This window comes from Sphaeramia orbicularis, chromosome 11 (genome assembly GCF_902148855.1).
Source record: "Sphaeramia orbicularis chromosome 11, fSphaOr1.1, whole genome shotgun sequence".
In the NCBI taxonomy this organism is placed as follows: Eukaryota; Metazoa; Chordata; class Actinopteri; order Kurtiformes; family Apogonidae; genus Sphaeramia; species Sphaeramia orbicularis.
In genome coordinates, this window is record NC_043967.1 from 16,863,787 (window position 1) to 16,877,018 (window position 13,232).

The following is a 13,232-nucleotide window of genomic DNA, read 5'->3' on the forward strand; positions in this document are numbered from 1 at the left end:
AAAAATGTTGGGATCCACTGGTTTAGTCTGAACCAATGACCAACAAACTGTGAACTTAGCAAAGATAATAACATCACATAATGACTTTATACCTTCATAAGCCTCATAATCAAACTCACAGAAGCACTGGTACTATTACTACTGTACTACTACCACTATTACCACTTTCAGTTGATCCATTTAAGGATCACCACCCCACATCATCTGTTTCCATCCTGCCTGGTAGCTCCATCTGTATTCCTTCCACCTGTATATTTACTATCCCTCCCTTGCACATGTCCAAACCATCTCAATCTGGCCTCGATCACTTTGTCCCCAAAATGTCCAACATGAGCTGTCCCTCTGAAGAAACACTGTGAACACTGTGTGAAACTCCATTCTTTTCATTTACAGTTGTAGTCCAGAGGAGAAAACAACAAGAGTACTTCTAGCTTTAATCACTTTGTCACATTTCTTTGACTCTGACGCTTTAAAAAAAAAACAAAAAACTCCAATTAGCACTCTGTACATATTACATTGTATAACCCACTGTAAATAACACAGACATTAACATATATTTTTAACAGTCCAGATCCCTGTACACATCCACTCACTGTATAAAAACTCCAATGTGCACTCTGTACATATTACAAAATAAATCCACTTTAAATCTCAACCCATTGTTGTCTTCGTCTCTGGTCGAATGTTTGTCTATATTAGGTCTATGTTCAAGTGTGATTGGATTCATGTTGTTTTGGGTTCATGTTGAAATTGTACGTCATGAGCAAAGAAAAACCGAAGCCAAATTCCTTGTAGGTGTTCACATACTTGGCCGATAAAGCTGATTCTGATTCTTTAGTAAAAGGCCCCGTGGCATTAGTTTTCCTCACCATGGCAGACTGACTCACTACTCCCTCTAGTGGTTACATATGTCTAGGGGAGGAATAGATTCTGTTCATATCTCTAATCCAATACACTGGTGTAACTTCAGGACTCTTTAATCCAAACATTCTGATAAAAATTTTAGATTGTTTTTTAATATTTGAAAGTAGAAATACTACATATAGCATCAATATTTATCACATGTTTGTGGATCATTTGGTATATCCCATAAAGACCCAAAGAGCCACCAGCGACCAAAAGCACCTACTGATCTAAACTGTTTCATACCTGTCGATCCACTAATCCTATCAATGCATCTAAATAATTGGTGTAAAATACAGTTATTCGTCTTTTCACGGTCATCAGATACGACCCATTTGGACGTTCAGAGACTCCATAGTTACCATGGAAACACAGTCATCTTCTACAACATTGATTCACCAGTGACACCCATGGAGTTGGATCAATGACAGTGGATGGAGACACTGGGTTTATGTTCATTTAATGATATCTTTGCTAAAAAAAGTCACTTTTTCTTCAGTTTTCTCTGTTTTTGATAGAAAAACCCTCAACTTTAATCTGAGCTTTAATGAACATCTACATGATCAATGAATTAAATATAGGAAAATACCTGATTTACACTGAACAAACGCAAAATGACAAAGATACCATTACAAATCAATGGTGCTAAATCACTTAAGAAAAGTTAAATATAGAGAAAAATTAATTTTCAGAACTAAAAAAGTAGCACTGGGTCTTTATGGGATTTTCAAAAAGATTACATAATGAGCTCCCTGAGATTATTATAACAGGTGAAATATGTGCTTTCCTCCCCACTCCTTATTTCTGGTTATTAATATTGTGCTTTCCCCTTTTCACTCAGTGTTATGGTGATGTACTGTATGCTGTGCCTGTAAAATGTCAGATGGGACAGGAAACATGAGCGGTCTTTTAATTGCTCCACTTGGAAATAACCCCTCAGGTCAGACAAAGTAATTATTTGGAAGAGATGAAATGATTAGTTAGATGGTATGTTGTTCTCATCTGGCACAGTTTACAGACCCAGTTTTATTTATTTGTCTTCAAATGCAGTATTTTTAATCTAGTTGGAAATAAAGCCCCCCAGCACACAACCTTATTTGTAAGTGTGAAGGACATTATTGCTTTGTGATTCTTTTTCAATAGAACAAACAATTATCTTTCAGTTCTTGCCAGCATAAGGTCTTTGTTTGTTCTATGTTAACCTGGAGGTAAATGCTTCACCACTTTTGCATAATATTTCTGAGACAGGCACATTGATGTCAACACTATCAGCAAGAAGCAAGAGTTGGTTTAGATCATCTGGACAAACTATTGGTTTCCTAACTGTCTACCATGGATCTGCCCCTGTTTTCATTCATTCATTTCATTTATTTCATTCATGGCTGTGCATTTCATCAAAAGACATCCAATAATCATCAGGTGAACAAACATTTGCACACCCATGCTCGAAAAGGAGCAGGATGAAGAAAATCTTATATTTCCTGCCCCCTTCTAAATAATAATAGCCTTAATGGTTAGCTATACACAACTAACTATAAAGTCATACTGTATAAAGTCAGACAAACCAAACAAAATACATCCAAAGATAATAGAAAATGAATACAAAACCAAGTGCAAAACTACATGTCCAGGAAGTACAAAACAAACAAAACATAAGCAACTAGAAGCACTCGGAGAGCGCAGACCTCCGCCAAGGCTGATCAGTGCCCCCCCCCGTGGGCCCCCCCACCCCCGATCACCACCAAAATTTAATCATTTCTTCCTTATCCCATTTCCAACAAACCCTGAAAATTTCATCCAAATCTGTCCATAACTTTTTGAGTTATGTTGCACACTAACGGACAGACAAACAAACAAACAGACAAACAAACAAACAAACCCTGGCAAAAACATAACCTCCTTGGCGGAGGTAAATATATACTTGACAAAATGATGCAAAACAATTACAATACCAGTTCAAAATAAGTAAATAAATAAATAAATAAATTCATACATTGAGCTCTTACAACCTGCAAGTTTTCTTTCAAATACTCTTGAATTCTCCAGGTCAGGGGTGTCAAACATGCGGCCAGGGGGCCAATCCAGCCCCCTATAGGGTCCAGTCCAGCCCATGGGATGAATTTGAGAAATCCAAAAATTACCCATAAGATATTAATAATCATTTTATTTCAGGTTCCACATTCAGACCAATTCAATCTCAACTGGGTCAGACAAGTAAAATATTGTCATAATAACCTATAAATAATGGCAACTCCAGATTTTGTCCTTGAAAATATAAATATTTTCATGTAAGTTTACTGTATTTACACTAAAACAAACTATCATTTCTCAAAAACCATGAAATAATTGAAGAAATATGAACAACCTGAAATGATTTAAGAAGTGCAATTTTAGAATATTACGTCTGTTACTAAATGTTTTATGTATTTGTAGATCCATTGTGATCTGTAAGTTCTAATGTACATGTGTGAATGATAAACTGAAGCATAATATTGTAAAAAAAAAATTGCACCTATTTTTCTTAAGAAATTTTAGTTTGTTTTTGTTATTCACATTATTTCAAAGGATTGTTTGTAGATTTAAACATTTTCATCATTTAATTTTTGACCTTTTTCACTCTAAAACATAGAGGAAAGTTTGGAGTTGACATCATTTATGTATCATTATGTCAGTATTTTATTGGTCCAGCTCACTTGGGGTCAAACTCGGCTGAATGTGGCCCCTGAACTAAAAGAGTTTGACACCCCTGCTCTAGGTAAACAATTAAATTCACATCCTGAAAATGAAAAGATTTAAAGGGATTTAAGCAGATGTAACTGCAGAAAAAGAATAAGATATTTATGATTATGTTTTCCTTATTGTATAATCACACAAACAACTGCTCTTTTTTCAGTTTGTCCTTTTTTTGTACTGCAGAATTAACGCCATCTACTTTAGAGTGCGAACCACAGTTAACATCCCTTTAACTAAACACTCCAGAAGAGACAAAACAAACACTGGAACTACACAGACACTTGTACCCCACATGCACACTACTGTGGATATTTTACAAAATCAGTATTATGTAATATGTTTGGGCTTCTAGTCCCCACATAACCATTTCTAAAATAAAGGTTTTCCTGAACTCCAGTTTGTGAGTATTTGTGAGGACAGGGAACACAGAGAGATTAGAAAACAATGACAGACTCATGTCCGTTACTGCTTTAAGTAATGAAATAGCATCTGAAACATCAAGTCCAGGTTGTACTAATCGGATAATTACGTGCAGTAGATCGAGGTCAGCATGGATACCCTTAGGAATTCTGGTCCTGCTGCTGTGGTCCTGCCTCTCTCCTGCCTTCATTGTCATCACTCACCTATTCATATAGTTATGACAGTGTTTATTATATAGTTCCATAGATGGCAGAGGTTTCTAGTATTTGTACAAACAGTTGTAGTACTAGTACCTCTACTGTTAGTACTTGTATTTGTAGTAGTAGTATTAACAGTCATGGACATTTGTTCTGGTTTTTAGTAATTCTACTAACACCAGGTGATCTACTTTTGACAGTTCTAGTTCAGTTATCTGTGCATCAACTGCATCCATGTATCTCCCCCTACCCCCCTCCTTCTCCCCCACTCTCTCTCTATCTCTCTTTTTTTTCTCCTCCTTTACCCTCTATCTTTAACCCCAACTGGTCAAGGCAGACATCCATCCTCCAGGAGTCAGGTTCTGCTCCAGGTTTCTGCTGTTAAAAGGATGTTTTTCCTTCCACTGTCACCAAGTGTTTGCTCCTGGAGGATTCTGTTGGGTTTCTGTAAATTGACTTCAGAGTCTGGTTTCGACCAACTCGATATGGAAGGTGTCATGAGTTAACTTTTGTTATGATTTGGCACTATATAAATAAAGATTGATTGATTGATTGATTGATTGATTGATTGATTGATTGAAACAGATCCACATAACAACCAGAACCAATACTTAAAGTCACTTTAAACACACACACACACCAATGTATAATGATGAATATGTAATCAGTATCTGTTTTTGTCTTGTCTTAATTACTGTTGTATCTTTCACATTTGGTTATGTTTTCAACAGCAACCACTTAGCTGGCTTGTCCCACTGTCTTGTCTTATGTCTGTTTTGTCCCAGTGTCTTGTTTTGTCCTGTCTCTGTACTCGTTTGTCTATGTGAGCCCTCCCTCTATGTATATGTACACAAGCAAGGAATGGATGAACATGTGAATATAAAGTTTGAGATTGTTACTTCAACACAAGCTGTAATTAAAAGTAAAGCTGTCCTCCAAAGGGGGGGGGGGGGGGGGGGGGTTAAAAAAAAAAAGAAAAAGTGACTTTAAGCCTTTAAAAGTAAACTATCCCTGTCTTTCTACTCAACACAGGAGGATTCTATTGTATGTCTGTGAATTGGCTTATCAAGAGTCTGGTCTAAATGTAAAGTGTCATGAACTAACTTTTGTTATGATTTGGTGCTATATCAATACAGTTTGATTTGATTTGATGATTCAATTTGATGCAGATAGACCAGTACTCCTCGATTACACAAGTGAGTAAACAAGCAAGCACAACCCAATTTACAAAGCACATTTCATTCTAGATGGATGCACAATGTGTTCTGCAAAGTTTGATACACGAATTGCAGCAAAAAAGCCAGCAACTCACTGCTAAAATGAATCGAGAATAAAATGTAATAAAATACTAATTAAAAGTATAGACCGTAAAATAAAGCAATAAGTTACAATTATAAAATAGTAGGATAATAGGATAAAACATGAAAAAAAATTAAATAAAAACACACATAAAGTAAATCAATAAAAAGATAAAAGACCAGAAAAAACTCCCAACATACATGGATAAAAGAAATATGAGGTAAAAATTATGGTATTAAAGTCTGATAATTATAGTAGACTGAATTGGAGAGAAAAAAAACTTTAAATCAAAAAATAAAACTTTATTTTCTGTTTATTTTTCATGGGGTTATGCTCTAAAACATACATACACCAGCCCACACTACCACCGTAACTGTATGTGTGTCTTATGTTCTAGAAAGAACACAACTGAGGTACACAATCACTACTGTTCTGTCAGTATCCGACTGACGTGTGTGTGTATTCGAGAAAGGCAGCAGAAATATTTCTATGTGTGTGTGTGTGTGTGTGTGTGTGTGTGTGTGTGCGTGTGTGTGTGTGTGTGTGTGATGTGCACAGAGTTTTCACAGCCAGACTGAACTGCACCACACTTTGAGTATTAGAACAAACATGAGTCGCTATGTTGTTAGATTGTTCCTCCTATGCACATTGCAAAAAAGCTGTTATTGATTGGCAAGAGGTACAAACATGTTTCTGACAAAGGTTCAGAAATGACTGAGAAGGATTCTTGTGTTTTTTGTATGTTACATATATTGCCTTTAAGCACAATTAAAAGGTAGAAAGGTACAGGTTAACACAGTGGTTTTCAACCTTGGGGTCAGGACTCCATGTGGGGTCGCCTGGAATTCAAATGGGGTCACCTGAAATTTCTAGTAATTAATAAGAATAAAAAATAAAAAAATAAAAACGTACTAATAAAAAATATATGGTGAATTGAGAGAGACGATCCCAATGCATAAAAGACATGACAAACTGTGAAGCTGAAACTGCAGCACTGTGGTACTGTTTATCTTTCAAATGCTCATTGTGGTCGGTTTCAGATGCTGCAGCTCTTTCATAATTCATAGTTTGAGTTAGTGTTTGTTCAGTATTAATTGTCAGCCTTGTAAATCCAAGCTGGACTGACTGTACATATCCTGACCAAGGAAAATCAAATTCTCACTTTGTGCAGTAATCTACACCTGGCTTTTCTGCCCCTGTCCATAATAATATACATTATATAGTAAGTAAGTAAGTAAATTTTATTTATAGAGCACTTTTCACAGACAGAGTCACAAAGTGCTTTATCAGTTCAAATCAGAATCAAATCAAGTTTACAGAGACCCAACAGAATCCTCCGGGAGCAAACACTTGTGATTGGTGACAGTGGTGAGGAAAAAGTTCCCTTTAACAGCAGAAACCTGGAGCAGACCCAGACTCCTGAAGGATGGCTGTCTGCCTTGACCAGTTGGGGTTAAAGAGAGAGAGAGAGAGTAAAGGAGGAGAAAAGAGAGAGCGATAGAGATATAGAGAGACTGGGGGAGAGGGGGGAGGTAGGGGGAGACACATGGAGTACATGTGGCACTGTAAAGTAGCAACTTTACATTGCGAAAAACGAATAAAACAGTGCAAGTACAATACAGTTAGAATACCCGTAAAACCCAATAAAGTACCATTAAGACAGTTTAAAATATGATGAATACATAGAGTGTAATCAGTCTGTGGTGGCCCTGGGTCAAGTGGGAGACTAAAAAGCCTTTTTGAACAGGAGGGTTTTGAGGTGTTTTTTAAAGCTCTCTACAGAGTCCATGGACCGTAGGTGTAGAGGCAGGTCATTCCATAGACGTGGTGCCACAGCTTTAAAAGACCTGTCACCGCATGTGCTAAAACAGGTGTGTGGAACCATCAGCAGGTGCTGTCCTGAAGACCTCAGGCTACGAGTCGAGCTGTAGGGCTGGATCAGGGAGGCAATGTATGCAGGGGCCTGGCCATGTAGAGCCCAGAAAGTTAGCACCAGAATTTTGAAATGAAAACAATATAAAACAGGGAGCCAGTGGAGAGATTTAAGAATGGGAGTGATGTGGGTGCTCCTGTTTGTGCGGGTCAGGAGCCTGGCAGCAGAGTTCTGGACAAACTGTAGACGGGCCAGCTCCTTCTTGTTTAAGCATATAGACTAAATGTCATCTAAAATTAACGTTTATTTGCAACGTGGTACAGCAAACTATTACATGATCAAAAACAAATTAATTTTAGCAAAAAAATGTCTCTGTTTTGAATGTCTGGGGTCGCCAGAAATTTGTGATGTTAAAATGGGGTCACGATCCAAAAAAGGTTGGGAACCACTGGGTTAACAGATTGGATTAATCAATGAGCCTGTTTACATGACCATAAAAGTCTGATAACTGGAAGTAATTCGATAATTTTAATAATCAGATCTAACGCATTTACATGCACTTAAAAAATGCGATAATCGAAAAACCCTGGTTTAGACACCCCAGTCCATTATCTGATTTTTTTTCGGAGTACGTATGTATTTTACTGATGGTGCAGTTAAACTTCCTGTTATTGTCTTCTGCTCATGTTTGACTTCGTAATTTCCATTCTCTATGATTTTATTTGTTTACACATACACAGATGTAAAAGAACTAAATAAATCAGATTAACCTGTATACATGAAGACATCGGCGTATCGGGGAGAATTCCAGGTGTTTTAATCTGATTTCTCATAATTAGATTATCGGATAAAACATATCAGATTATTCTGTTTACATGGTCACTTGAATAATCTGACAACTCCAGAAATCGGACAATGATGGTAGTATTGGTGTGCATGGGAACAGGCTCAGTGAAAACAGAGTGTGTAGTCTACATTCTGATCTTACTACACAAATCCCCAGTGAATCACAAATCATTGGCGGCAACGCTACAGCTCAACAGCACAAAATCCCAGCTCTGTATTAGAAGTATGTGCTACTACGAATGATGAGCTGAAACACTGTATGACATTTCTGTATAACAGATGAGTCTTCTTTATTGAAACACCACCAGCATACTCTTAAATTTAACCCATACTGGAGGCTTTCATTGAAGTCTTTCTTATTCTTACTTAAACAATAGCCATTGAATTTTTTTTTAGACGTACTGTCGCTGAGGATACATCGACTGGAGGGAGGCCAAAGACGGCTTTTTTGTTATTAATTTCTAGTTTCGGCAGTAAAGCTTAATCTACTTTTAAAAGCCTGGAGCAAACTGTGCTGTTGATCTGACGCTGAGAGGAGTCTGCAGGAGGACAAGGGACACTATTATGGACTAAGACTCACTGTCATTAATTAATTTGCAAAAATTAATTGAATCTGCTGGCTGCCATAATTTTGGATCCAATAGTTTATCAGCTCACACTGCTGCATTATGACCATCAAGGACATTCAGTCCATGAAAACACACTCAGACATGTGTTGTTGATGATTTGGCACAGAAAGAAGTGATCTGTAATTGAGATGTTGGATTTATCTAAATATTGAAACACTAGATATAAATACATCACATATGACTATCTAAATAAATGGTGTTTTTTGTTAGATGACGCTAATCTCCTTCATCCACATTTCTTTTTATATCACTTCCAACAAACAGAAATACTTGTAAAAGGATCAGACATTTATTTTTAGATGAGCAGATGGGAAATGGTAATAATATAGTAGATTACAGCTAAATTGCCCCAAGTATGTATTGACCATAAGTGTCACAGTAACATTATCTATGACAAGGTAGGAGTAATTGTATGTAAATGCTTTCTACTTTCACTGAGTCTCTTGGAGGGAGGAATTACAACCAGCTTTAAGCATCGTTAATCCTGGTCCCAGTGCATTTCATACGCTACATGCATAGTTAAATCAGGTGACGTCTCATCCCTTCTTCCTCCTGCAATAAATCTGATGTCCCTTGGAGCTCACATTATGAATGTTACATATGTTCAGAAGAGGAGCACCCGGGGAAGTCGTGGTGCATGTGGTCACTCATGGCTACATTTATTCCATGAAATATTCATTTCAGCTGCAGTCACCTCTCATTCAGTTCTTAAAAAACCTTACATAGATGTAGATGAAGACAGTCGGACCAGAACAAGCCAAAAATAGTCCCAGCTCCCAGTGCATTTACATAGTACCACATGTTTTTACTAAAAGAACTATGTTTGAAGTATAGCTGCATGCATAATTTTTTTTTTAAAAATCTCAGTCCACAATGTCCAACATTCTTGGACATTTTTACACAGAAGTTGCTACAGGAAAAAAAAAACTGCAATGGAGCGGTAGTAGGTAAGGAGAAGTGAAACAGATGGATGATATGCAATAAAGATCCTCAGCTGGATTAAAACTGCTCACGTTGCAATTACATGGTGAACATCTTGAACCCCTAGGCTACCAGGACGCTCCATCTGCATTTTGTTTACAGTTTCAATTTCATTTACTCAGTGGTGCGTCTTTAAATTGCCTCTAAAAACTACCTCTGTCCCGAGACACATACATATGTTTGGCGAACAGGGTTGCCCTGGGTTTTGCCTTTTAGGCTGAGTAAAGGCAGCAAATGAGTGTTGAGACTTTAATGCCCCTAAAGACAGCTTTCCAGACACTGTAGCGTCCTGTCGCTTAATATATCTGTGACACCATAGTAATGAAGATATGGTAATAACATAGGACATCGCTGTTTTCCTAGTAAAACAATCAGGTTTCTATTAACCATATAATCGCAACAGCTTCAGAGATAATTATTTAATGCAATTAGATCCCTGTGACAATACTTGTGTGAACATGTCACTTGTATAGACATAGGGTTTTCATGTGTCCAAATGTGAGTCAAAAATAGGTTGTATTCATGTTAATGACAATTAAGTTTTGTTCTGAATAACAAACACTTCTAACCTTAAAAGGCCCCAAGTCCAGAGTCCAGATCTTATATTTTCTTTATGTGAGAATTGATAACAATGGATTTTACGACAAAAAAAAAGAAAGTCACGAAAAGTTATATGTCTCGAAAAGTTATATGTCAGAGATTCAGCTTTTTTTTTTACAAAATTGAGTTTCTCAGCTTCCAGTATTCAATATCATTGTGTTTTTTTTAGAATATGTATTTATATTTCATTAACTCACCATGTACACATGTAAAAACAGAATTATACTATCAATTGAACAAATACCGTTTTTTGTGCATGCCACAGATTTGTGTTTATTTAATTTTATTTTCATGTTATTTTCAATTTATGAAGATAAAAAAGTGATGCATAAATATTGCTAGTAATATTGTCACTTTTCCTTATCATACATAGACTGTGTTTTTATATTTTCAATTTAAAAAACCTGTAAATTATGCTTTTTTTGTTCAAGCGATGCCCAAATTTTTGCATACAACTGCACATTCATTACAAAGCTTCAGAACATTCAAATGACAAATTTAGAGGTTAAACTCCACTTTATTTGACATTACAAAGTAATTCATAGGATCAGAGGTTCTGGTGTTATTTTACAACAATGCATACGTACAGTTTGGCCTTGGAGGCTAAATCTGCAGCAGCAGAAATGTCTTCTGCATCTCTTTCCTCTCTGTCCAAATCAAGACTAAATATGAATCTGATATTGTTTCATCTCCAAATGACAAAATATGATGAGCGATTGGTTAATACAGCTGTCAAACACACATTTAACCTTTCTTCCTGTCTGAAAACTTGTGATTAACTGAAGTCTTCATCACAGGGTACATTCTCTAAAGCCTGAAAATACAGGGGGAGAAGATGCTGAAGTCTGACATCCTCTCAAACCACTTAAATTACAATATCCTGAAAAGGCAATTCTAGAATTTTTGCCCAATGATACTTTGCTTATCACACACTGCAGGTATAATTAAGAAGATATGATGAGAAAAAAAAAAAATACATAAACAATTAATGTGCCAAAAAGCTCCATGTTAAAAGGTAATTTGTGAGACCATATTATATTGAATTTCTGTGTAAAGTCACAGGTGGTCAAATAATTATTTCCAAAGCTGTATTCTAAGTAGAACTAGCTCATTAAATAAGCCTCTACAGATATTTTCATTGAACATGAACATGATTAGACCTTTTTATGTACTGTGAAGGAGGATATGGCTGCACATAATTAAGGTTTCCTCACACTAGACAACTTCTTTTTTTAGTCATAGCATTGCGATGACTCATAAGATTCACAGCATATCGTTAATGTGTAGCACCTTTTTAAATGGGATATAGCATTTCTTATTTTGGTTTTTTGACTATCGTTTTCATGTAAAGCATGAAAGCCTGCTTCATTGTGTTTCATCTGATTACTCGATGGATTAGTAAAATGAGACAAATACAAAACAAGTGGTGTCAGGCACAACAAACCCCACCCCTCGCACATATTGTAGCTTACTTTGGCATCAATCCCGCTGATGTCATCATGTCTATGCATGTGGTGATGTCAGCATATTAATTGCCTCTATTTATATGTCAAGTCTGAAGTAAATTGAAAGAAAATTGATGTTTTTATAGACGTGAAATTTGGCCCATGGGAGAAGAAAAAAGATTTTAAAAATTCCTAAAAAATGGAAACTCAGACCTACTTTTCCCAAAATGAAATAACATCTATTCTGCCTCACTGGAAATGTATAAACCCAATTTGGTATGAATTCACCCAACAGTTTTGCTGCTACAGACATTTGAAATTCTGCCCATTATAAGTAAATGGGGAAAAAAATAATTTTAAAAATTCATAAAAAATTTGAACTTTGACCTACTGTTCCCAAAATGTAATGAGATCTATTCTGGGTCACTGGCAATCTATAAACCAAATTAGGTATAAATTCAACCGATAGTTTTGCTGCTACAGTGTTAACAATCAAACAAACCAAACAAAAACAATACCCCTTGCCTCCCCTTCGGAGGACGGGGTAAAAAAAGACACTGCTTTGGTTTAAGGGTTAAATTTTTCTCATGTCTATTTTACAACCTCTGTGTAGGAGATTATGTTTTCACCCATTTTTACCAGTGTCTGTTTGGTTTATCAGGGGGATTACACAATACAGCATGTAACTTGTAACATGATGGAAGGATTGGTCCCATGAGGAAACCATTATGTTTTGGAGCAGAGTCATGAAAATAAAATCTGGTTGTCTGTAACCTGGATATTCACAATAAAATCAATAAATGACCTGAGCATCACCCAGATTATAGTATGGGCCTGTTTTTCACATTTTCAGACAACCATTGCAGACCTAGACTACAAGTTCTATTCAGTTTCTGCAGGTAATCCTCTACAGTAAACATCACATCTGCTTTTATTGTTGCTAAAATTATGTTATTGTGGTGCAATTATAAGATCACATTGATTCACTGGGGTTATAACTGTGTTATATTACAACATTATGACAACTTTGACAAGTTGGTTTCCATACTGGGGTGAAACACAGAAGAATGAAAGCCTGTTGAATGGAGGGGAAAGACATTAAAAATACATCATTTACACCCACATATGCTGTTGAAATGTGGCAGCAGTGAATATATATGAATTGTCGGAAACAACCCAAAACAATGAATTTGTCTCCTATATTAAATTCTGATGATTTGGTTGAAAATTAAACTCTCTGTGGATATGAAATATTCTCCCACTCTTAACTCACTCTACAGATCCGACTGGGTTTTTTTTTAATCCC